The following is a 24,312-nucleotide window of genomic DNA, read 5'->3' as shown; positions in this document are numbered from 1 at the left end:
GATTCGTTGCTATCATCTGTCTGCCATCTTAAAAAAATAATGGTTGCTGACATATGTCCAGTTTACAAATATGATAAATTGGAAAACACTTCCAGCAATGTAAATTCTCTTATTCTATAGAAACAACATACAAATGCATAAAGGCAGCTCAGCACATATGGCACCCACAGTCTAAGATACTTTAGGTTCCACCTGTGTTCACAAGGGGCCGCCACAGTGGGTAACTCTGCATGTTGGATTTGCCAGATTTGCGAGATGATGCAACTCAAAGGGATTTATGTCTCCTCCTAGATCCAAACTGAGACTCTTTCACTCGTTGTAAGCTACTACACTATGGAGCCACTATGGTAACCACAGGCTAATGAGACAAAATCAGAGCGCATGAATGGAGTCCCCTGTTTCAGCTCATGGCACTGAGAGCTGAGCAGAGACAACGCTCTCATGCAACATCCCAGTCAGTGCCAATGCACAGACAGCAAAAAAATGAAGCTTACTCAAAGGCTGGCTCACAGTATAGAGGTATTATAATAAATGAAATGCAAGGACTTGGCTGACTAGTGTTTCCTTCCCCCACAATCCGCTCTATCTCACTGCCCACCCCCACAAATCCCAATACAGTCACTCTTCCTGCTGTTTGCCATCTCCATCCCCCCCTCTTCCACTTCCTTCTCTTCATCATCCATCAAGAACCATAAGGACTGACTCTCGCTTCCTACATATCAGATACACTGCTTGATTTGCATAATGGCTTATTCCATTAGTCTGAGTCCACGTGAAGCCAACAGCCCCTTATATAGACAATTTAATTATACTACAAGTTTAGAAAAAAGCTGCATTCACACTAGAGTCCAAATTTGACTTTACATGTGATGTGCCTCTTCAACTATGAATTATTTAAATAAATTCCTTTAAAAAAAACACTTTTTCCTTAAATCATATATTATTAGAAAAAAAAACATGTCACCGTTTCCTAAAGCCCAAAAAATATCCAGTTTGCTTGTTTCACTATGTCTGAAGAATGTTTGCAAAAGACATTTAGTGTAGTGTGTAATCCCATAAGATAAAAACAAATCGATCAATTTGGTGAATCAGCTTTAATATTAGAGCACAAGAATCCAGGTGCAATTCTAAATGATTTGGACTTCTTCAACATTTATTGGGTATCTGTGCTGCACTTGCATTTGCTCTGCGCAACTTAACAACAGCAATCACAAATCTAAGTTCACCTCCTGCCACCTCCTGTTTTCCTTTAGGGGATTCCAACTCCAAAGTTGAGAATTAGCCAGCAAGTCTTCTCTTTTCAAGTCCACTCTATGCTAGTAATAAGGTTTCTTTCTATTTTTTTATTGGTTTCACAAGCTGATTGGCTAAGAAGAAAAAATACATCATGCTAGAGATTTTTATTAATCTGACAGCCAAACGTGTTACAGATATAGAAAGTATTAAATCAGGTTATTACAACTTAAATTTTGGAACAACACCACATGTCATATTAATTCTCCTTCACTTACCTGCTTGGTAATACTCAAAGCCCTTCCTCTAAACACTGTTTCTCCTTCTCTTTCAGCTAGCACAGAGGGACGGTGTGGCTGAAGCTCACTGAGACACTTTCCCTCTGGACCCATTATGGATCCTTATTTATTCTAATATTCAGCCCACCTCCTAATCCTTATAAACCATTCACTCAATCAAATGTGATTGAAGTTTAGAAAAGAGTATAGAGCTGTTGTTTTTTCCAGATGCTAACTATGTAGGGGACTCCTTAAATGCCACCTGCTTCACAAGGGCAATATTTCCTTTTTCTCTGCTGCGTTGGTAAATTAAGATTTCAAATAAAAGTGGAGAGTGGTATGAAACAGTGTGTTCATTTGTTTCTATCTCTCTAATGTACACTCACTGGAAACTTTGCTAACTACATTTTGCTAGCAGTGGGCTGGACCCTCTTTTACCTTTAGAACTGCCTTGATTCTCAGTGGCATAGATTCAATAAGGTGCGAGAAATATGCTGACCACTTCTGGCGAGTGTTTGTGAATTGTAACCTCAGTTTGCTGTTCTTAGCTAACAGAAGTGGCACTAGGTGTGGTCTTCTGCTGCCATAGTGCATTTACTTCAAGGTCAGAAATGCTTTCTTATTCTTTCGTTGTAAGACGTGTTTATTTGAGTTACTACTGTTTTCCTATTAGCTCGAAGCAGACTGTCCATTCTCCTCTCATCTCTGGCCTCAACAAGGTGTTTTCACCCACTCGGCCCATTCGCTGTAATTCTCTGGTTGTGTGGGAAAATCCTATTAGATCAGCAGTTTCTAAAATACTCTTACAAGCCCATCAGGCACCAAAACCCATGCCTTCTCCATTTTCTTTCAAAGTAAGTGACTCTGAAAGCGGCATTCTGAAGCTCAGTTGAACTTCAGCTGGTCTTGTTAGCCATGTCTACTTGGCTGATTAGATATTTGCATTAACGAGCCACTGAACAGCATACCTAATAAAGTGGCTGGTGAGTACACATTTGCCATTGTATATTAGTGGGGAATGTAAAGTTGTCAAAATCAAATGTTGTTTTCATGAGGGGATTCTTCCATCGTTCTTTTCTGTGCTGTACCATCACAGAGGACCGTGATTCAAGGCAACATTTTAATAGTAATGGCTGCGCTATGATATTTTTTTTTAAAGCAGACACTGCAGTAGGAAAATGGAGGCACACTAGCTCTTTCTTGTTTTGTAAAATGTTTCATTTTGATGTCAGCCACAAGTTGCATCGTTGAGGGATAACAAAGCCTTTAGCTATGCACACAAAAAGCATAAAAGAAGCAGCAATTAACTTAACTTTTTTTGCTGGAGACAAATTGCCTTGAGGTTTTTCAGGAACAAATGAGGCTGAAATGATGCCGTTTTAATGTCAATTAGCTATGGCTTTTTCTTTTTTTTCTTAACTTCTTTTTTTTGTGTCGATGGAACCCAGAGCAGACACACTATCGCGCTCTTATCCACGCGGGGCTTTGTGTGCTTTCAGTGTGACATGGAACCGATGTGAAACAAACCACTAACAAGCCCAGGGAGACAGGAATAATCCACCACAGTGCAAAAAGATATGCCAACTGCAACACAAGGGTCAATTACCACACACAAACATGCACACACACAGAAAGCACAAATTCTCCACTTATTGATGAAACTGATTTCTTGCACTCTGTCATATGATTAAAGAGCTGGCTTATGACTGACCATGAATAATGGGTCCCTGAGCTCAGCTACACTGACCTTAGAGGAATGATAGTGGGAATGCATGGGGAAAAGACATATGGGTTAAGCAAGGTAAAGCGGGAAAGAGGGAATGAGATGAAGGGAGTCTTAAGAGCATTAGGCTGCTCCTGTGCAGAAGCCCAGATTCACCATGAAGCTCATTGTCTCGAGCCAAAGCAGACCTGATACCTGCCAACAGCGCTCATCCGCCCCCCTGCTGTCAGAGCTAACTCTGTCAGCGCTCTCCATACAGATGACAGACTCGCTGTTAATGGAACATAAAGCACAAACAGGTCCCAGAGGATTATTACAATGCAACAACAGTAATGAGTGACTGATTAGCAGCGGCCCTATGAAGCTACCCTTTTCTTAATACCCAAAATTTGACTTTACAAACATTAAGACCATAACTTCCACCCCTACAGCTGGCGTGAAATTGACACTCAAAGCATCACATGTGGTGGACCGTTAATGCTTCATCTATTTAGGGTGTGACAATGAGTCAATCAGTTTGAAACACGCATGACTTCCCGCAAAAATTAATTAGCATTGTTTAATGAAATGTGACTTTCAGCCTGCGGCGCCGCACTGTTTAAATCAGACACGTTAGAGGAGAAACCGTCGGCTTCAGGATCCTCTGTTGCTCCAGTTGCAGCAGCTCCACTCACACATGCTGCCAGGAAGGAGAGCACACAGAGGCCAAATGCCACTGCCAGCCACGGTTGAATTTGTTTACTGCAGATAAGTAGAGACATCCTTGCCATCACAGTGACTGAACGCCGAGATGATGATTTTGGCTCAGTTTGTGTGGAGAAAGGAGGAGGGATCCCGCTGCATTCAGGGTTCACAGTGGCATAAATGTGAGTGCATTCACAAACATGCATGGGAGCATGTGCACACACGATGCATAGAGGAGCTCCCAGTGCTCTCATTAAGATTTTATTTGGGTTAAGTTAATGACACGGACCCTTGATAATCTGCAACTGAATCTTCTGTTAGAATAAATTATTTAGTTAACACCGATAATCTTGCCACCTGTGGTGTGCAGCCAGAATACTGAATGACTACCAACATCTTCAGTGTTTTAAAATAGCTTTTGAACAGAAATCCTTAATTCATCTTAATTTTCTAATAATTAAATTTGATAATAAATCTTAGAATTACTTTCGTAAGCCCTGAATACTGATCTCTTGCTTTCCCCCTGCATCTTCTCTCTTCATGACTTGTTTGCTTCGAGGCAATACTTCACCCTGTGCTAGGAGCTGTTAGAGGTCAAGTGTCTTGCTCAAGGATGCACCAGCCAGCCAAAACATTTGAACACAAAACTCTGACCCTGTTCCTGTTTCATCTGACAAATCCAGAAGACATCAGTCATAAATATAACAGGCCAGCACTGGGAAACTGACTGGCAGAGGACACGGATTTTTCAAGTTATTATACTTTAATATCTAGATAACAAGTCTCTGTCAGTGTCACAGCATTCATCAGCCTTCATTCACTTTCATCTGACTGCACCATGGATGCGATCACTCCACTGTCACTGTATTTTCCTTGAGGAGTAAAGGAAGGGCCAAGGTTTATCAAAGGATAACACTCAGAGACAGAGTTGAAATAGAGTTCAAACTAAAAAATCCTTCACAAACTGCCACCACACAGTGACACTCGGGTCACTGTAAATACCAAATTAACAGGTGAGACCCAAGAGGTAAATGTGTAACGGTGAGTGGCAATGACCTTAATTGTTCCCAAGATACCAGTGCAGATGTAGCTATGGCAATGTTGGCCTCTTGGTCGGTTTTTAATAAGCCACTATGATCCAATCTGAAGCATCTCAATCTCTACAGGATCGAGAACTCTAAATTTGTCAGACACTCCTTCACATTCAAGACTTAATGATGGCGTTACATTAAGTAACACTCCATTTTATTTATACAGTACCAGTTCATAATAGTCATTTCAAAGCACTTCATAATGTAAGCCAAAGAACCTCCAGAGAAAACGGTCAGGTGTGAGCGAGCACTTTATGACTGTGGGGAAGGAAAACCTCTTTTAAAACAAAGAGACCGTGAACAGTTGAAACCTTGGGTTGAGGATAAAGGGGGGAAAGAAGCTGGAAAGAGGAGCGCAATCTATAGGAGGGAGCGGATAAAATTAATGACATGCAATAGCAGCATCCATATACAACCGATTACAATTTCACTCAGTACATTGAGTTTTAACTACATGACTCTAACCAAAGGTTTATAACAGGGCACTACTTTGTGATTAGTTTGTTTAGCATTAGCACATTTGGTAATCTAAGATAGTGGGCATATAGCACGCAGAAGCCATTAAACAGGCACATATTAATATTGTGTAAGGATATTAGCATGCTGATGTGGCACTTAAGCATACCAAAGTATTTACTGAAGGGCTGTACTTCTGGTAATTGCTTTCTTTACTTTCCTTGAGTTAACTTTAGTTACATTTTTGATTCTACTTTCCACTTCTACTCAACTGCATCTTATAATAGTTGTACTTGTAATGTTGTACTTGATTGTACAACTTTAGCTTTGTTAAAAAATGTAAACAAATGAGATCAAGAGTTTCAAAGGTGATGTTTTTGATAAATGAAGCTTCCCAGCGGTTTATAGTATTTTCAGGGAAGTAATATTACATGTGACATAGTAACAGAGTAGCACAAATTGTATCCTCTATCCTCTACCGATGATATAAATGTTAAGCATAAATAACATAAATAACATAAAGTTAAGTATGGATTTGTTGTAAAAAAAACAAACAACAAACTGTAGTTTTAATGTGTTATATGAATATCAATGAGTTCTTTGAATCACTCGCTGGAAAAATATTGACTGCACCACTTCAAAAGCAGACAGTTTCATACTTCATGTGTGATCTGCTAGCATATACTCCCAGTAAAAAACTTTTATCTCTACAGTCCAACCACTTATGGTTCAAGTGTTCTTCCTGTGAGCTGTCTTTTATTGAGAGTTACGGATTGGACAGTTGTTTTTGCTCACTACTAATAGGTCAAAGCATGCCAGACATTGGGAAAAGATGAAATGGAGGAAAAATAAGGAGGCAAGTCAATGCAAAGCTGCCAATATTAAGAAATGATTCACAGTTGCAGCCAATTTCAGCAGATGGTGGGTGAATGTAAACGGAACTTGGCAATCAAATTTCCTACAAAACACTTTATGGATGCAGAAGGGGGGAGAAGAGAAAAGACTGAAAAGGCATAAGAGGATTGGAGAGCTGAGAAGGAAACATACTGAAAGGAAAGGGGAACAAAACGAGCCCTATTCCAGCAATATGTTCTTGCCTGCAGTTACACTTGTTCCAATACAAGTTTAATGATGCAATCGGGCTTGCCATGTTAACTGACAGGTCTGGTTGTGCAAAATAATTGATCGTGCTCTCACTGATATTGGATCTAAAACCCAGGAGTAAAAGAAGAAAAGCCTGCATTCACAGCTACAGTGTGGATACTATCGAACGACAATTACCCAACAAGAGGAAAAGGGGGAAAGGACAGAGAAAATAATAGAGTAACAGTTTTTATACCCTCAGAAATTGGTCTTTTGAGGTTACATGTGTATGTAAACCTATAAAAAGAAGTGTCTTATTAAGGAGTGGCTCAAGAAAAATATATTTTTTAAGCCAAAAATATTAACTCCATAAATACATTATTGCCTAAGGCAAATACTTCAGGGTACCTCACAGACTAGGCACCCTGCTTATACAACCACCAAAGGCCTAATGAAATCTCCTTCATCACTCTGAAGACCACACAACCCAATGTTTGTATCTACATCAAGAATAAAGTAAACAGAATCAAGTCTCTTCTTGTTAGTGCTATGAACGGCTCCTGGTATAATAAGCGATAAAGTAAAGATGAGTGCAAAACGTAAGAAGGGTTACAGACCAAAGTTGTTTTGATTTCTACTCATACATAGACAATACTCTCTAGATAAGTTTTTATAGCTGTTTATTATGGGCAGTAACAACACAGTGTATTTTCTGATTTTTCTCTTTATATGAGTGTGTGTGATTGTGTGCATTCAGATGTCCACCTGCTAATTATGATTGTTAATGCTAATGCAACATCTGGCTCAATCTGCTTCTCATTAAAGGAGCCATAGGAAAACACTATCATGCCAACTCACCAATGTCACTTAGAGGTGACCTATTATTGCCTGTTTTTATATAAGCTGTTATAGTCATGGAAACTTTAAACACCATCAAAGCTTTGTATAGCAATGTCAGCATTTGCACAAGTAGCTTAGGGTAATCTCTGTTTTGAATGGCGTTATATTATCACTAAAATCATATAGTCCTGATGCAATCGTCTCATCTGTATTTCCATCAAAATTGATCGAACATAATTAAAGCATAACAAAGCTGTATCTACTTGAATCATATTAGTACTATTCAGCCTCTTAACTGAACGTGCCACACTCTGCACCCCTCTAGAAATGCCATTTGTAGAAGGTCACAATGTGTATCTTTAATAACAGATACAAACTGGCTTCAGTGCAGGGACCCCTTCAGGGTGGAAATGGCTTGTTTTGTCTGCAGCAGTCCTAAACTATGCTGTCTGCTGCTATCGTGGTAATGCAAAATGTGCCAAATCTGAAACTGTGGGGATTACAAGTCTAAAGACAACACAAATAAGAATGTGTACATACATAAAGGATTATGTTTTTTCAAACCTTAAGGGGAACTAGTTCTGGAGGTTTGAGCAGACAGCTGGTTCTAGACTGCTCATCTTTTCCCACACCAAGCTGGAGACAGGAGCTGTGATAAAATCCAGAAAGTACTGCACTGTTCCAGTCGAGGAAACTGATGTTGCTCTCCCTGCCGTCTGCGCATGCATTTACTAAATCATTATCATTTCGAACAAACATGATCTTCACCTGAGTTACCCTTTATTTAAACAGGCCGCCCTAAGGCTTCATAAGAGTTAAAGACAGTCCTACGTCCAACAGAAGGACAAAAAAAAAAAAAAACAGAAGAAGAGGAAACAGAAATTGCAATGAGCTATTTAAAGTTAGGCCTTAAGCACTTCTGTCAAGTGAATCAGCTTTTTCCTTTTTTTTTTCTTTCATTTTAGATGTGGAGTCTCAAATTTTAGCCCATAAGGCTATTATCAAGGCAACACTAGTAGCACGAGAGCATCTGTGCTCGCCTTTGGGCTTTTTCCTATACCCATCGCACCATGGTGGTCTACGGCTCAAAAAATCCTGGGGCCTCGTAGTCATAGAAACCCACTCATGTATGAATGTTACTTTGTTTAAACATGACTCCAGGAGAAGACACAGAGAGGAAAGGACGGGACAGGAATGTCCTGGAAGACACGTCACGTGTGGGTGATGTAACAAGAAAGTGGAGGAAAAAAAGACTCGGTGTTTTGGTGCCCAAAAATGATGCAGACAAGAAGAAGCTGAGAGGTTGTGTGTGGGGCTTTCCTCACACAACTGTAAAGTATCTGAATGTAAGTAGAAGTTCTGTGGTGCTATCACAGTCTAGCAATAAAACATACTCCAAAAATCAAGAAGAGTTTCTCATGATTTAACTGGTTAACGAAACGGGACAGAAGACAGGACAGAAAGTTTCTATCATTACTTACCTGATCCACATGGTCTGTAAAAGATTAGCAGAAAACACCAGTCATTATGAATATATATTCACAGGTATTAGAGGAAGCCAGGAGTCAGGTTGCAGCATATTTTCAAAACCTACTTTCCTCTGTCTGAGTTTTAACCAATAATCCAGTTAGTCTTAGGTATGACATCTCCATTGGAGGCTGTATAAACACTGAACATGACCCCAGAGCATCTTTGTGTCAGGAGGAACATGTTGTATATGGAACAGTGGCTAAAAATAACCCAGTGTTAGCTTGTCTCTTTCTATCTTTTTATTAGTGTAACCCCCTGCAGTTGTTCAATTCAACAAAATTCCTTTAAAAGTAAATCAAAGGGACACTATTCTGGTTTATGTTTCAAACACGTTAAAGAAAAAGACGGAGCTGGAGGTTTTTATAATGTAAGAATGCATCAATAAAGGCATTTCATGAATGATGATTGGAGACACCTCAGTGAGTCTATCAGCAGCTAATGATTATGAGCTTTGTGACCCAGTAATGGAGCTGGTGACCTTCAGGGGTATTGTGAAAAGAAGGCGTGGGATGAAATTGAAGTAATATGTTCACAGGGTTATTGTGGATAAATCATTAAGACTACACATGCAGGCAACAAAAAAATAAAAAAAACGTCTTACATATCGCACTTCATGCAGTCTGCCCTGCATCTAGCTTTCATCTCATTTTAGCCTGTGTTTGTGTGTGTGTGTGTGTGTGTGTGTGTGTGTGTGTGTGTGTGTGTGTGTGTGTGTGTGTGTGTGTGTGTGTGTGTGTGTGTGTGTGTGCCTCTCAGAGTGTGGCAGAGTCTGCCAGGCAAGGCAGTGACAGGGTTTCGGCCGCGGTCTGTGAACCTGGCTGCTCTGTTTAGCTCCGCCTGTGACAGAGAGCGAGGGGGACATCACCCAGCCGTGGCTGCCCCAGCTGAGCCAATCGGGCGTGAGCGCTTACGGTCACATCAGCGCATGCCTTTTGCCATGTGCAGCTCTGTGGCACAGATCCCCTAACATGCTCTCCACAGTTGTAGTGGCATTCTGCTGATGACTTGCATGTGTTTGCTCAGATAATAAAGGTAACTCTGTGTGTTTCATTAAAAAATATGTGTGCCCTCCTTCACTGCACCTGTGCTGATAATGTTTAACAGCATTATGTGATCACATGGCTGAAAAACAGGCTTCTAGTGTAACCGTATGTGCGTTTGCTATGAAAACTTTGATTTTGATTATTATGGCCCTCCAAAATCTGATATCAGTGACCTTTTGGGTCAAAAATGAGGGTTTTTTTTAGGATTTCCCAAATTATCCAAAATAACAAAGGGTGCCTCACCTATTTTTCAGCTGTAGTGAAACAATTTCAATGTAAATTCACCGTTAAATGTAAACTGGAGACAGAGAATGTTTGCCTTTAAAGGAAAAGCTGTCTCTTTTGAATTAAGACACAACTTTTATTTTGAAGGTCAACATTCTCAGTTTCTTTTTTGCATTGCACTTCTTTAAGTTTCACAAACACATGTCGAGCAGTTTGCGACTGTTTACACATAAGTCAGAACCTTCTACAAAACTATGGGAGTTTGCGGGAGTATGCTGGCAACCAAAGTAATCATAAGCACATTTTGGATGCAGCGAGATATATTTCTCTTTATAGGAATTTCATACTGGTGACTGCCAGCAATAAACAGTACAGCAGCCACTTGCCGACTGTTCGTGGAATAAGCACTTTTTCCTTGTGACCAGGGAATCGCTTACCTGTGTGAACGGAGCTTTAGCAATCACTTTTTACAGTTACTGCAAGCAACCAATTGCAACTGTTTGAAATACACCGTTTTTGTCAACCGGTCTCTGGGCCTGTGTGACTGTCCAGGGCTCGTTTTTTTTTCTTTTTCTTTTGACCTGAAACACATCCAGATTTAGTCAGATCCAGCTGTAACATTGTGAGGCCACAATTCCATCACCAGGTCAGAGTGACATCTGAAAACTAGAATAAATTTGAACTTATTCAAATCTGTAGATTAGAGCTGATGTATTAGAGTTGATAACGATGACATCATTGAACCCATTCTGTGAAACCTCAAATACAGCTCTGCCAAATTTAATTAAAAAAAACATGATTTTAATCATTGTGGTATTTTGTATTTTTTCATTGAATGGGAAACTGTCTATTGTACACAAAATAATTTTGTATTATTTATAAAATAAAGGACATTAAATGCATTTGTGTGATTTTTAGATTTTATTTTAACAAAGCACATGAAGAAGATGAGTTATACACTGAAATAGTACATGGCTATTTTTAGATATAGCAAAAACTCATTCACTGAGGTAGTATTTAGGGTTCATCTGAGTGCAATGATAGTTTATCATATCAATGACCGTTTTTCATGTTGGTCTTGGAAAAAAATGAGATCACTTCATGCAGAGGAAACAGTATAAACGCCATGCAAAGAATTTTACTGAAGAAAAGTCACATCAACAGTCCTTAAATTTAACCTTTACATTACCTGTTATTATCTACATTCATTTTAATCCTATCCTTATACATTTACATAAGAGATGCTTATTCTTGTAGAAAGCATGCCTTGAATGTTTCCCTGTAGTTCATTATTTTTTCCTCTGAACAAATTTATGTTGTTCAGAATTTCACGAGATCTGCATATTTAAATGTCTCAAGCTGTAAAAATAGTCAATTTGTATAATCCCAACAACACTCATAGTAAAAAATCCAAACTGTGCGTTTTTAAGAAGAAGAAGAAAAAGTAGATGCAATGTCCTTTTATTATTACAGTGCTTCTTTAATCTTCAAAATTGACATATTTAATGTGTGCTTTTCAACTAAGTCTCTCATCTGCCATTACCCACAGAAATTTGTTTTCATTTACTCTTTCAATATCGATCCCACTTACTTTAATTAATGGATTGAAGTGTATTTAATACATTTTTCAAAATAACATTATTTTAAGTTTATTTGAATTTAATGTTCATTTCTTCTTATCATGGATGACATCTGTCCTTAAAAATATTACACCCAAGACAATGATATTTCAAATGGGGAGTAAAAAGGTTAAAAAGAACAGACAGGAGAGTAATGTGAGGGATGTCAGAGGTCCCCCAGGCCACAATACTTCCTGTACTCTTTACTGACTACTCTTAGGGGGAACCATGGCAATTTTTGAAACAAAATTTAAGATAAAACATTACAAGCTTTTCATTCTCATAAAGAAATGTTCCTTAAAATTAACCTGCATTCTATCAAACTAAAACATGTTTAAAACACACTCAATATAACATTTTTCTATGGTAATTGCAAAAAACTTATTTCAGTCTTTTTTCCAAAGAAGAAGAAGAATGTCGAGCTTTTCAATATTTTTTTCAAGTATATTTAAACATATGATGATTAATTTAAATTCTTTGTTTTGGGTACATTCCCTCAGCCTTTAAAATGTTATAATGGGTATTTTCCAAAATTTTGAAAGAAAAATTTAATGAATCAACTAAGAGTATACACAGGCACAGTAATTGTTAGATTTCTAATAATCGGAAGCAAAGAAACCCAAGAGAGTTTGGTCAGATATATTAAAGATGCCTTCACATATATATAATTTGAGATACTAAAGAACTTCTGATGATTGTCAGACTGACACTTTACATTAATACAAGTTTACCAACAAGAGGAGATTAAGATGAGCAACCGCAGACAAAACCAAAACAACAGGTATGAGTCACATGAGCACACAGTGCAGAAGCTCAAACGTTACCTCATCACTGCTGAACCCGGGAATGTGAGTAAACCACAGGAAAGGTTGTGTCATTGGTGAGTGACAGTGAATGAAAGACATCTCTCTGCCCCCATCCCTGTCACGTTGTGACTCCGCCCCTCCGATGACCCGAGGGAAGTGGCATAAGACCTGTCACCCCGAATCACAGCCTGGGCTATGACAGCTATGCTCATATGTAAATGTGTCAGCATACACAGATTCGTGAGCAGGACATATCAGTTTGAATATGCATGTGCAACACTGACTGAAGCGCAAACATCTCTGTACATGCAGGTCTCGGTACATCTGCATGTATGTTTCCAGGCTCATGGTATGTATGTCTAAGCTGATCCCAGTATGTCATAGTGACATTCCCAGTGGGAAGGTCCCTCACGACTGTTTTCATTTGCTGGACTGCCCGTATGTCTTCATGAGTGCTGGGTAGGTGAAAGTGACATCCAATTTCATCCACACTCACGGGGGGTTCTCTCTGTCTGTCTATATCTTCTTCTCTTACAATAAATGTCCCCTATTGTGCCTTCTGCAAGGAGGCATTTACTAGTTTTCTCTGTTTCACATCAGTATAAATGATTTTACCTGTGGTCTGTTTTGAATATGTCATACTGGAATGGGTGCTAGTAATTAAGGATGTAACTGTGCCATTTATTTCAATTAAAGCTGAATAAATTTACTTCCTTCTTAGCATTTACATCACATTGAATGGCAGAAAAATTCACTTTCAAAAACTATAAAATCCAACAAGCTAAAGCTGTTGACATACCTAGTTAGTGCTGTGACTAATTATTAGTTATTCCATTAGTTATTCCACTCAAAAAATGGAAGTTATATTTTAACCCTCTCAGGCTCAAATTAAACCTTTTGTTGCTAATGCACAACCAAGTCCTTTAGTGGTACTTCTGAGTAAAAAAACTCATAAAATATGTATGTGGGGTAATCAGGTTGTTAGTTTTTAACTGTTGCAAATCTGCAACGCCTGCCTTGAGAGGGTTAATGGGAAAAAGTCAAAAATCCTCACAATGGAGATCCCGGAACTGGCTTTTTGCTTCATAAAATCCTACTCATTATTTTAAAGCATTAATTTGAAAAGAATCATTAAATATTGAATGGCCTTGCTCCCGAATACATCATAGACCTACTAACCTCTTATCCACCTGGGCATTTATCTTGATCTTTAAAAGTATTCTGCTGGTTTTCAATCTGCCAATTAAGAGCAGAATGGCAACTTTATTTCCCTGAAAGATTCTACTTTAAAAATTCTTTTATTGAAAGGGCTTTATAGATGTTTGATTTATGGCATATATATTTTAATATTATTTTTTGCTCCTATTTGTTGTTTTTGTAAGTGTTTACTTTCTTTCTGTGAAGCACTTTGCAGCTTTATTGGGAAATTGCTTTATAAATTAAGTTTGTTATTCTACAGTTAGAATTAATGCTCACTTATGAAAATTGTTGCTACTTAATTTCCTGTTTACTAATCAACATATTAATCAAACTCTACAGGGAAAGAGTGTGTCATAGAATTATATCGCAATACTGCAGTTTTAAATCAAAGTACACAACACTACTGCATTGCAGGGACTTTGCGATCTGGACACGTGTATTGCACGACTACGACATGCTGCAGCAATACAACTAGGATGACACAAAAATCCTGGTGTTCAGGATTCCCTTTGTTAGACAAAATCAGACACTCCCCATCGCCTGTTTTTAGCTAAAGATTCGGAGATCTGCTGTGGCATCACGGCGACACGTGCACCGACACAACTGCGAGGGGTCAGGGCCGACTCCAGGGCTCGTTTTCCAGAGGAGTCATCCTGAGTCACAGAGAGCATGCACAACCCTCCCCTACTCTTTGATGCCCAATATTTAAGGTCTCCCCTTAAATATCAGGCACGCAGGACACAGAGCATGCTCAACTGCACTCACATGCACACATCAAACTACAATAATCTCACCACTGAACTTACTTAATTTGGGAAGCACGTGAAGGTCAAAATCTGTTTAGTTTAGCTTAACGAAAAGTATTTGCAAAACATATTAAAATCTTCAAAGTTATCTTAAGAGACCAGATGCAGTTAGTTACCAGTTATTTTTATATCAGTGTTGTGAAACAAATTTCAATATTTTCACTAAATCTTCTAAATGAAATTATTCTCCCAGAATCATTTGCTCATTGCAGAAACATTTCCACCACATCATGCAAATCCGTAAATTAGATCCCAACTGTACTACCAAAGACAGCCAAGTTATAAACAAAGTACAAATGTGCATTTATAGAGCAAACATGGAAGTAATGCAGCAAAACGCACATTCTGCTCTAACTATCATTTGCATTTGGTGACTTCTTAAAATTCTAAACGCTCGGTAATTACAAAGAGAGCAAGCCACCTTCCTTCTGCTCTTACTTTAAAGTCATTTACAGGAACTGGCAACCAGAAATTGCAGAGCAGAGTACACAGTGTCAAGCAGAGGGAATCCAGACTAGTTGGCAGGCATAAAGACACTTTTCCCTCAGTGTGCTGCACTCTGAGGATTAAGCCTGCCTGTGTGCTCACGTCTGCTAAACAAGATATAGACATAATACCTTGATGTTTCATGTTGGGCAAAGCCAGTTAGGAGACGCTGCAGTGGCGAAGAATCTCCCAACATCTCTACATTTTTCCCACTTTATCTACTACACTGCACTCCCTCGTCACTCAAACAGTTTTCTTTGAGGTTCCAGTAACATTGCATGTTTTGATGACTGACGGTTTTGTGCTGCACAACACCTGCTTCTAATATGCAAGTAGGGATAGGTTTTTTTTGAAGTAGTGGCTGAAAGCATAAAATTTAGCTCTTACTGTACTGGCTCCACATCACACATTCTGAAGGAAAGAACTGGAAAAAGCAGGAAGTGAATTACTTCATTTATTCAAGATAGCTGCCATAAAGCATGTAATTGACTTAAACACATCCCGCAGATATTTCAGCTGACAATTATGGTAATTGCAGACGGCTGATTTAGTTGCAAGTGATTATCGTAAAATAACGTTCGAATAACAGCACAAAGGTAGATAATTTGATACACATAATATATTTTAGAGATTAAGGCAGTTTTCAGCGGTGGAAACTAAAAGAGGAATTTCATGGTTTTAAAACTACTTTGTATTAATGATTCTTTACTGCTATTATTTACATTTGAAGAGTTGCAGGGCTTCATTGTTGCTGTTATCTTGGGTGCCTAACAAAATACACTGTAATACTGTAGTCAAAGGAGCTTGCAAAGAAAAGCGTCTGGACTTCTATAAGTTACTTGAAGACGTTTCACCTCTCATCCGAGAAGCTTCTTCAGTTCTAAGGTCAAATGGTGGAGAGTCCCAGATATAAGCCTAGTGGGAGTATCCCCCCACAGAGGGACAAAAGGACCCCCTGATGATCTGGGTGTGGGTCCCAATCAGCCAGGGTTTCAGGTGAGCTCATTGTGAAACCTGGCCCCACCTTATCATGTGAATTCCTGAGGTCAGATGGCCCAGGATGTGAGTGGGCGTTAAGGCGTCTGGGGAGGGAACTCAAAACTGGATTATAGATGGCAGACAGTTGGTGTCATAAACCACCGCCTCTGTTCAAAGATGGTCGCTCACAGTGGACATAGATGGCTTCTTTCACTCCTCTTTCAAACCATCTGGAGGAGTGACCTTAGAACTGAAGAAGCTTCTCGGATGAGAAGTGAAACATCTTCAAGTAACTTAAAGAAGTCCAGATGCTTTTCTTTGCAAGCTCCTTTGACTACGATGACCTGGATGACTGAGAACCTTCACAGACATGTAATACTGTAGTATGTAATACTGTGGTGTCAAACCTAAAATGGGCAGGAGCATCAAACTAATGCAAAATAACTTAATACAAGAAAACATGTTTTGCTAATTTTTAACCTGTTTCATAGAATAAAAATACATTGTGAAATTTTACAAAACAGATAATGAATCATACAATAAGATGTATGTAGACTTTCGGAAGCAAACATATTTCACTTCTTTATGATTCAAACATCCAACTGACATCTATAAACTTTTCTTACATTTCCACTCTTGTGTAGTAATATTGGCATCAAAGATTTTATTTTGAATCCGAAAAAAATTATTATTGACTTCTCCGCCATTGAGCTGTGATCCTCAAACTATGCAAAATATTGTTTTCGTCAAAAGTCCTACAAAGGCTCAAGAAACTTGAATGCATCTTCATTTTAATTAAGGAGCATCATACTAAATTTTAACTGTAAATTGAAAGAAGACAATGCTAATGCATTCTACATTATACTGCAGTACTGACCATTCATAGTAAGCCATAATGAGATCTATACATGAACATTTAATACACTGTATCCTGTGGCTTGGTCCTGAGCCAAACAACAGGAATAGACTCATTCAACTGAAACAATCCGACTAATAACATGTATTAACTTTTTCATTTTTTACACATGGAGCTTTTAAAATGTGCAGCTTTAAAGTATTTAGGAATATAGCCCCACGTCCACCAGCTACAAAGGTAAAATGTTTCTTACATATGTACATATTTGTACAGGTACATTCAAATATACATATTTTAATGCATATATAATCAAAGCTTAAGCTTAACACGTCCTCAATAACTAGTGCATTTCTTTCATTTCAGGTACGTGACATTCTGTAGTGTACACTCTAAATTTCAAGCTTTGATCTTGCGATTTGGAAATCATCACATGCTTTTTCAGCAGAGCGGATAGCCTGCTTGGTCTTTTTCTTTTCTTTTGTTTGTCTCTTCTGGACTTGACTTAAAGTTACATTTTTGGGGGGATTACTGTAAAGGCTCAGCACTTTTCTTCTTTCTTACTTCATTTTTTTGCTTTTTTTTTTTTTTGCATTTTTCTCTTTTTTTTGCTTTGATCGATTGGATAAATCAACTTACCAGACACCTAATGTAACATATCTCCAACTTTTCTGGGACATCTTCTGGTCATTTAGTAAACATCCATGCACAATTTATCACTTATATCTGCCAGGTCATGAGTTTCTTTAGTGTCCCCAGGGGTGAAATAATGCAAAAAAGCATTGTATTGAATATAAAAAGAGGACAGTAACGCATTCATCATGATACTAACTGATGGGGCATTTTCTTGCTGCCAAAGAGAATGTGCTCCTCATCTTTCTCGCAGTGCTGGAGTACACAGGGGTGGACTTCCCTTCCCTTCCTCCCATACTGGCGTAGGTTCCACCCCCATTGCACAGTGAGAGTTAAATAATGGTCTCCAGTGGGGTACAAGGGTAAAAAGGTGGGGGGAGAATCCAACAGCACAGATGGACTGCCTTGCAGAGTAGTTTCACATGCAGAAAATGTTAATTAAATCTATAGTTTGCAAGGCTGTGAAATGCCAAAACTGCATTTACTTGATGGAAATATAGAACAAAGAATGGAGGGCAAATGGAGGTTGACATGTTGCTCTTAGAATCCTACCAAGGAATAAATTCAAAATAAATACATAGCATCCATATGTTATGTGCAAAGTAAGCATCACTCACTAGCCCTAAGCTCTTTCACTGGCCATATCCCAAATCCATCACAATAGCTGCACATATAGCGAGGATTTTTCTGAAGCACAGGGGGAGAAACTCATTATGGAGGCTCATATGTGAGACACTGCTCGTATGGCATTGACAAATGCTCGACAGAGAAGCCAATGTGGCATAATTCAAAGACGTCCAGCACAATGAAAGGGTTTCTCATCATGGTGAATAATGCTGGGTGCTGGCTGCTTCTCAGCTTTAAGTGGTGGGAATGTTACTTTTGATATATTGACTTCTGGATTTATGAAATAATCCCTGAATCAGCGAATATATGTAGGTATGGAGCACCACGGATAAAGACACTCACAAAAACCTGGGGAGTGCTTTTAGGTATTTATTTATTTTTTAATTTGCTGTCTTTATATTCTGATTTGAATTGATTTTTTTTATATTAAAATATATATTTTTTAAATACACAGTTATTTACATCTGGAATGGTATGAACAACCTTATTGTTATATTCTTTTAGTTTAAGCACATTTCATAAGAAATAAACCTGAATTATAATGAGCTTTACTGATGCAGATAACATTTTTGGTCTAATTTAAATAATTCAAATGTTGCCAAAATTCTATTCATAAATTTAAATCAATGCAAACCTCCTAAAAGCTATACATATACGTCCAGTACTTGTGAAATCAATTCATTAATTATACAAAACAAAGATTTTACCAATAATGCCATTATAGAATCTGCATGCGATTCAACTAATCTCAAAAGCTCCTGCGGGATTTAACGAAACCCTGAGGAGAATCCCTGCACCGCCCTCTACATCATCTACATGCTGATATGATTTGAGAATAAATGGGTTTGGTTTTGTTTCTCAAAGCATACACAGCGTGGATTTTTAACCTATATTTGTTTTCTGTTGTGCGGATATGTGTCTCTGAATTGACAGTTTATATTAATTAGACGTGTCGTTTGCAGCTCCTTCCCCAAAGCACACTTGTACAAAGAAGTTGATTTCTTGTTGCTCACAGCTTGGCCTTGACCACTCTGTTACACATGCCAAACAACAGAGGAGATTCGGTCCAACAGAAATGAAACGAAAAGCTGAAACCGTCTTCTGTGCGTTATGGTGCCAAATGGTGCGTCTATGACCCCCCAAGCAACCTTAGCAGGGTGCCCGCTGGGTTAAATTAGCCCCTTTAGGAACAAAGGAGGGACACTGTAACACTATTACAGCAATTGACAGGCGTATTCTTACCGCTATGCGAGTCTGTGAGGATGCTTTAAGATATAAGATGATCCGTTTTTTGGGAGGGAAAGGTCGTTTTGGACTTGGTGAGGTCCAAACTTGAATCCCGCCGTTGATTATCAGCTCCACTTCTCGGGAGGAACCAGCAGGATGTTTCACTATTGGGTTTCAATTTAGTCTCAGAGCATCACTACGAGATGTGTAAGCAGTCTTTGTCCATGCCAGCCACGCTATTCTGTCTTCGGTCGAGCTACGTCGATTCAACTATGTGGTCTGTTGCGTAAAACCGGTGCCAAAATTCCTGCGGGCCCATTCCATTACAGCGATGCTAAACAATAGTCTGGTCATCTTGACAAGAACCGAACCCACACCAGCTCTGATAACAGCTGTATCGGCTTTTTAAAACCAAATCTTCAGCGCTAGTTTGTCCATATCACTATGACCGGCTCGAGAATTTGCTAATAAATACGTCAGCGGCTCACATGTGCCATTTGGCTCCAGCGTTGTCTTTCGGGTTCCTCGTCTTGTCCTCACAGGGGGAGTGAACAGTGGAGTTGCTGATCTGTTGATCACTGGAGGTCCACCTCCATCCAGCGGTGTCCTTGTCTCGTATTTATCGGGAACGGAGCCTTCGCCGTTTTCCACATGCAGTCTGACATTAGCTGAACGCGGATATCGATGAGTGACAGCTGGAGTCTCTGACTGTAAGCTTGGAGACCCATCTTTGCAGGAGGGGAGCAGCGATGTTGCGCGTACGTGTCTTTGGTAGTGCGCGTACCCGACAGGTCACACATCTCGGGTCCATAAACATCTGCCTAAGGAAAGGGCAGTTTGTACTTGTAGTCTTTGTTTGTGGTGCAGCCGTTCAGATATCACAGTTAGAGGCTCGGCGTATTTCTGCTGTTTTATAATGGAATAATCAATAGGATAATTATCTGCTATGGTATCATTTGAATACAACATTTAATATATTTTTATAAAAAAGCACTGGGAATGTTAGAGGTAATACTTATTTATTTATTCAAATTAGTATTGCCATGAGTTTATGTTCTTAATCTGCTTATCCACAATTAACGGAAGACGCTGGTGGGGTCTCAGATATATTGGGGGCGGGGACGGGGGGGTGGGGGGTGGAATGTGCTATTGTACTGCAAGTGTATTTCCTTAGTATGGCAATGAGGCATTATAAATAAAATGTGTGTTTCAAACCCAGTTTCAAAGGCATCGTTTCATTTTTGTTGGCACACTGGGGTGGAAGATTTACAGATTCGGTTTTGGAAATATATTTTTATTACCTATTAAATTTAATAGAAGGGTAAAAAAAAAAAATATGTATTTTGACCGTGATTTGGGAAAATATGGGCTTTGGGGAAAATTCTATCCATTTTTCACAAACAACAAATAGTCCTCACAGTTGATTTTGCTCCATTAATGACTTATAGTAATTATACTTCTTTCTGTTTTGCAAGCCTGTCATAGTGCAATAAAAATAACATGTTTTCTACTCATCAGTGCAAATCTAATCTATCAGCCAATCACATGGAAGCAATCAGGCATGGTCAACAAGGCCTGCTTAAGTTCTAACTGAGCATCGGAATGAGGAGACAATGTCATATGTTATTTTGAACATGGCATGGCTGTTGGTGTCAGTCTGGCTGGTCTGAGTATTTCAGAAACTGCTGATCTGCTGGGATTTTCCCAAACAGCCATCTCGAGGATTTACAGAGAATGCAGAGCATCTCTGAATGTACAACACGCTGAACCTTGAAGCCAGTGGGCTACAGCAGCCGAGCTCACAAGACCTGGACAACAGAAAACTTCAAAATGTGGCCTGGTCTAAGTTTGAGTTTCTGCTCCAACATTTAAATAGGATCAGAATTTATACTAAACAGCATGAAAACATGGATCTGCCATGACCACTCCTTTATGACCACCATGTAAATTATGGTGGTCATGTCACAAAGCTGAAATCATCTTAGTCTGGTTTCTTGAACATGAAAATTAGATCACTGTACTCAAATGGCCTCCACAGTCACCAGATATCAATCCAAATAAGCTACTTTAGGGATGTGACAGGAAGGAGGATTCCCATCATGGATGTGCAATCAACAAACCTAAAGCAGAACTGTGATGCTATGATGTCAAAATGAACCAGAATCTCTTGATGTTTCCAGCACCTCGGTGAATCTATACCACAAAGAATAACGGCGGTTCTGAAGGCAAAGGAGGATCCAACAGAGCAAGTAGTAGCAAGGCGTTACTAATAAAGAGGCCGGTGAGTGTGAATTTTCTTTCAGCTAGTCTGAAAGAAGACATTTTATGAAATAAATCTAAAAATAAAATCAAAAAATTTCAAAACATGCTCAGAATGTTTGTAATGTTTTGCTAAAAAAAATGTTTTGTTTACATTATAAAAATATTTACAGCAGTCAAGAGGAAATTTAATTCAGAGCAAATGGGGGACACTTCTCTTCCCATAAAAGCAAACTGGAGAAATACAAAAAAACCCCTAAAAAATAAAGAAAGAAATGCAAAGTTAAAACTGTCTTTATTTAGCAAGATTAGTCTTGGTCTAGTCTGGTGTAGTTTCGTTTGTGGTCCAAATCCATAAAGAACAAATAAAGTGTCAATTTGACGTACTTGGCTTTTTATATGGGAAAAAAAACTAGGTTAATTAATTTAACCATTGACAAAAAACAATGAATAATTATTGGGCTGCAAATGATATCCTTTTTTTTTTTTTTTGCCTGTCCCGTTTGGCTCTTTTGCCATCAGAATTATTGTCTAAAGCCGAAGAAAGATGCCCAACGGATTTACTTTACCAAATTGACCATCCCAGCCTTGCCGTAATGGTCCATTTGATTCACCTTTTATTGTTTATTTTATTTTCACTTGCTGAATACGGGACAGACTTGACTGGGGGAAAGAGGGGGAGAAAGAAAGAAAGAGGGAAAGAAAAACAGCTGAGAAGAGGGACGGGGGAGAAGGGCAAAAAACAAAAACGATATCCAAGGAAGTGACTGAAGGGATCAGGGTTCTTCGATTCCTTACAGTGAAAAGGGGCTTACAGATGAGTAATTCGTGAAATGATTTGGATCACTTCAAGGTGTTCTACCATTCATTACCATCTCAATCGCACCACTGAGTGAGGGCCCACGTCTGGTCTCAATCTGCTTGTTTAGAAGGCCTCAAGCATGGGAACACATATGGTTCATTTGGCAAATTGAGACAGCTAGCAGCTTTGAGGTTGCAGCTTCATTGTTCTAAAGGCGGGGTGGCTCACGAGTCCATCCACCCTCTCTGATTCTGCAGGCACCCATGCATGTGCAGCCTCAATGAGTATGTGAGCTAAACTCTGGCATGAACTAACCTCTGGATCCCCTGATAGGAAATGAATCAGTACTGTTGGTTCTTTGGGTGCCCGCGGGTGCAGGAGTCACACAGTCATGTGTTTCTTTGTGTGCCAGATCAAATCCCCTACCTCAGATTTTCATGGATCTGCTGGAAGGTAGATATGAAAGGAGGAGCAATAGGATATATTCTGGGAAGGTTTGGAAACATCGTTCAGATCGACGGCCTTTTTTACTTATGAGAAAGCAGGCCCCTGGTGCAGACGTATGAAAGGCCTCAACAAAGCAGCAAGACATCCAGTCTGAAAGTACTCGTTGTTTGTTTTGCTTCACTTTGTATAGTTTTTTTTTCTTTTTTGCCTTCTTTGTAGTTGCTGTAGTCATGACATTGTTTGGAGGCTGACTCAACCTTCATCATCTTCCTTCAGCGAGTAGATAATTGTGGCTACATCTTCGCTATAAACAGATTCTTATTATGAAACTGTCTGCCTGGACTCTCAGTGCCTATAGCTGTCCACGTTGTGCCGGATAATCCAGAGGGAGAGATTCGCTCATGATGTTAGCAGGAAGAGACAAGTGTGATTGAGTCATAGACACATGGCAGAGCCTGAGAGGTGTGTAGTTGCAGTGAGAAAGGAAAGCACGAATAAAAAAGTAAGAGCAGAGGACGGACAAACTGTGGGAAAGGGTGATTGATGAGATGTTTAAATCAGATGAAGATGCAAAGGAAAAGGCCTGACTGAGGAGGAGGAGAGTGCCCCTAGTTGGCCCTATACCACGGCAGAACCTTGCTCCTGTCTATATTTAGCACAGGGACCACAGATTGTAATGACTGCTCCGGGGCCTTGTGTTCAGACCGGCAAGAACTGCTGCCATCCGTCTCTGCGCCCGGGGCCAGGCACGATCTCACGCCAGCACATAAGGGAGGAGTGATGGGACCGTGTCTGAGTGCACGCTTACTTAACAAATGCGCAGAGTTGATCATATTCTTTTAGAACAGAGGTAACTGGATGTAAACCTCTGACAGAACCTGCATCTAAATACATCAATGAGAAAGGAAGCTTCGCTGCTCATATTAGTGAGTTCTTGTTCACAAATATCCAATTCCTTTCAATTCTCCTTCCCTGAAGCATTTGTAAAGGGCAGAGAAACCCCCACCCCACCCCTGCTATCTACCCACATTTGCCAAAAATAAATAAATACACAAAAATCACTTGTCACCCTGAACAGGATTGACATTCAGTCCAAATGTCAAAAGTAGCTTGCCATTTTCAACTCTTCCTATTCCAGGGCTAACCTTCCCAATCTCCATCACCTCCAGGACTGTTTGAGGGATTGTCAGTGGTGAGTGATGAAGGACCGAGCTGTTCAGACACTGCTGTGCTCCGAAGGTGTGACAAGATACGCCAACCAATGTGTCCTGAAGTGAAGTTAAAAGCTGCTCTTTAGAGTGATAATGTACTCAGTATATAGGTTTTGTGTTCAAATGCTTACACCCTACAGGCTTGAAAGTTTCATCTTTCACCAAGAGCAGT

The 24,312-nt window shown here is 39.3% G+C and overlaps 1 protein-coding gene across 1 annotated transcript in view; it reads right to left on the bottom strand.

Moving 5' to 3' along the window:
* Positions 1-20,166, bottom strand: part of gjc1 (gap junction protein gamma 1) — a 45,044-nt gene extending 24,878 nt beyond the window's left edge. The window contains exon 1 of the mRNA XM_085404499.1: positions 19,437-20,166. The gene's annotated coding sequence lies outside the window, so the exon portion shown is untranslated. The remainder of the gene's footprint in view (positions 1-19,436) is intronic.
* Between the last annotated feature and the right edge of the window lie 4,146 nt (positions 20,167-24,312).

This window comes from Rhamphochromis longiceps, linkage group LG4, assembly GCF_057381845.1.
Source record: "Rhamphochromis longiceps isolate RC_006_pf linkage group LG4, R_longiceps_female_GT1.1, whole genome shotgun sequence".
Lineage (NCBI taxonomy): Eukaryota > Metazoa > Chordata > Actinopteri > Cichliformes > Cichlidae > Rhamphochromis > Rhamphochromis longiceps.
The sequence above is the reverse complement of the archived record's forward strand: the minus strand, read 5'-3'. Positions and strand labels throughout refer to the sequence as shown.